The sequence below is a fragment of the Myotis davidii genome, unplaced genomic scaffold (assembly GCF_000327345.1).
Source record: "Myotis davidii unplaced genomic scaffold, ASM32734v1 scaffold60, whole genome shotgun sequence".
NCBI lineage: Eukaryota > Metazoa > Chordata > Mammalia > Chiroptera > Vespertilionidae > Myotis > Myotis davidii.
In genome coordinates this window covers 3,038,277-3,041,178 of record NW_006293007.1, presented here as the reverse complement: position 1 = coordinate 3,041,178, position 2,902 = coordinate 3,038,277, and the positions used below count along the sequence as shown (strand labels likewise).

Genomic DNA, 2,902 nt, shown 5'->3' with positions numbered 1-2,902 from the left:
TAGACGACGAGGACTCAGGTGCGGAGGTCCCCCCTCCGGTGTTCCCGGCCTTGGAGGGACTCTGCCCCGTGAGCTTCCCGTTGGCCCCGTGGCTTCGGCGGGACAAGACCGGGAGGGGCAGGCGGTGGGCGTGGGAATGTAGCCCCTCTCCTCTTCCTCCCAGTCAGGCCATTTCTCTGCCGCCTGGGGCCCGGGCGGTGGGGGCTGCACAGCCCAGGAACTTCTCCCTCCCCACCCCCGAAGGAAGCCAGACGCCCACTGGACACACTCTCCTCCTTGGCCCAGAGTGAGTCCAGCACGGGGAAGTGGGGGCGGTTTGGGGGGTGGGTGGAGTGGTGTTGGAGGTGGAATCTTCTTTGTCTTCCTGAAGAGCACTTCTGCATTAGCAAAGTTTCCTTTTTTTGCTGTTGTTGTTGGGGTGGAGGGTGGAGAGTATAGGGAGACAAGGCCACTTGGCAAGTCTCCTGAGAGGGTTGGGGGCTTGGGGTTGCTGCCTCCTGGGCTGGGGCAAGAGGAGTCCCAACTTTTGTTGGACAAACTCTCAAGCCCCGATTCCTTGATTTCTGAGTGCGCCCTTCAAGGACCTGTCTCGGCGCCAGAACTGGGCAGGGCCATGCCCCCCCCCGCCTTCCACATTTAGTTTCCGAAAATGAAAAGCCCCCTTGGTCTGGGAGAGCCTTTTGTGCTGTCCGGGGTATGTAGTGACAGTCATGGTGTGTGTGGAGGGTGTGGTCTGGGCCTCTCTGGTCTCCTTTGGGGGTGCGTCCAGGTGGAGTCCTGCCCAGCCAGCAGCCTCCACGCCCTCCAGCCCCACGCAGGCTCAGGGGAGCAGCATCTTAGGGCTGTGGGCTGCTCTGGGGGACCTGCTCTGCTGCTTGTGCTGACAGGCTGCACCCCACACCTTGGGATTCCAGAACATTGGACAGGGCGCTCAATCCCACCTGGCTCCCCGCCCCTTGCACAGGTGAGAACAGATCCAGGCGGTACTGGCCTTTGGCCTTTGGGACCCAGATCTCAGCTTGGGACTTACTCCAGGGCTAACCCTGCCCCCTTTCCCCACTGCTCCTTCCTCCTCCTCCTCTCCCTCTCTCAAACCCCCTTTCCTCCCCAAGCAGCTCCTGCCCCATCCTGCCCCCAGCCCAGGGCAGCACCCCCAGCTCACCTTAGGCCTGGCCCGTTCTACCGGCTGCCCACCCTGTCCTAGGGGTCAGCAGTGAGAATCTTGGCCCGAGGCCAAGACCCACCTGGGATTTGGGGGAGCACCAGGCCTCTTGCAGAGATCTGGTCCCAGTGGCCTTGCAGGCTTTGTCCTGGGGGGACCGGGGTTGGAGCTGGGGCTGTGCCCCAGGCCTCTGGGCCTGGCTGGGCTGCCCCATTCTGCCTGCCCTCTCACAGCTCCAGCAGGGGGCGGGCAGGGGAAAGGGAAGGAGCGACAAGTGGGACTGGGCCCATTTGGTGTCCAGGAGCAACTTGGCAAGGGGCTGGGACCCGGGGAGTGCTGGGCTTTGCGGAGGGGGCCTCCCTGCTTCCCAGACTCTCCTCCTGGGGGCTGTCTCCTGTGAAAGGGAGGGCTTGGGGGTGTGCCTGGGCCCTGACCCCTCCCCCACATTGCCCCGTGTGGGGCTTAGTGGGTGGGTGTGCGGTGGTGCAGCCACTGTCTCCCTCCTGGCAGAGTAACTCCCAGTGCCCAGAGAGGTTGATGCTACTTCCTTGGTGGGGGTTTTGCCTGGTCCCTGACCCCTCCCCCACATTGCCCCGTGTGGGGCTTAGTGGGTGGGTGTGCGGTGGTGCAGCCACTGTCTCCCTCCTGGCAGAGTAACTCCCAGTGCCCAGAGAGGTTGATGCTGAGACTTCCTTGGGGCCGGAGGGCCCCCTGAGGCCTCTGGGAGGAGATGGACCAGCCGCAGCTACAGGTGTGTGCTGGCTGTGCCCTTGTCCCACCTCAATGTGACCTGGCTGCCTGGGCTTCAGCTATTCTTGGTCATTGTCCCTATCTTGCCCCCCCAAACCCCCCATTGGCTTCTTGATGCTCTGGGCATTCCCAGGCACTGTCCTGCCTCTGAGCCCCCACACATGCTGTTCCCTCAGCCCTTTTCCCTCCCCTGGCGACTCTCATTCCTCCTCCTCCACTACCTTCACCTCCACCTGGGTCCAGCCTGCCTGGTCTCCCAGAGGGACCTGAGCCTTCCTCCGTGCCCCCCTCCCCGGTGCCCTCCTGCCTTCAGCCTTCCTCCGCATCCACAGCCACAGCAGGGGCAGGTTTCACCACCGGGTTTTGTACCTGCAGCCCCGGCCCAGCTTCTCCCAGGCTGGCCGCTGGGTCCTCTGCAGTGATGACCCTGCACCTGGCACCCAGGAAAAGCTCAATAAACTTTTGCAAAATGCATCAATGAGTGCAGTGTGGACTTACTGAAAACTTGTTTCAGGAGAATTTCCAGATATTTCGTTCAGCCCATTTGCACACCAGCAGCAGCGAGCAAGGTAGGACTCGTTGGCAGCCAGGGAGTCTCCTCTGGGCCAACCTGTGTTTCCTCTGGATAAGCAGGTCCCCCCCTGGTGCCTGGCTTCCCATGCCTGCGCTCACCCTTCTCATGGGCTTCAAGAATGATTTCTTTCCAAACGCCCTCCCACCTCTCCTGACTCCAGTGTGGCCAGACTGCACAGGTGGATACCTGCAGGGGGCGGGGAGGTGCTCCACGCTCAGTGGTCTGGCCTCAGTCCCTCTCCAGCCCCAGCCGGGCACCCTCCAGGAGTGTGAGGCAGGAATGGGGCCGACAGTGGGGCTCCCAGTGGTTGGGCAGCCTGGGAGCCAGGCCAGAAGAGCTTGTTGGGGCCTCAGGGCCTGGATGGAGTGGAGTGTCTGGGCAGCATTCGGGGCCTGGGCTCTTGGCCAAGGGGAGGA

General features: G+C 62.9%; 1 long non-coding RNA gene across 1 annotated transcript; it reads left to right on the top strand.

Annotated features, from left to right (window-relative positions):
• Window positions 1–382: 382 nt before the first annotated feature.
• Window positions 383–2,383, top strand: LOC107183564. The gene is made up of 2 exons (XR_001514353.1): window positions 383–964; window positions 1,815–2,383. It is a non-coding gene; the product is annotated as an uncharacterized LOC107183564 (long non-coding RNA).
• The last annotated feature ends 519 nt before the right edge of the window (window positions 2,384–2,902 follow it).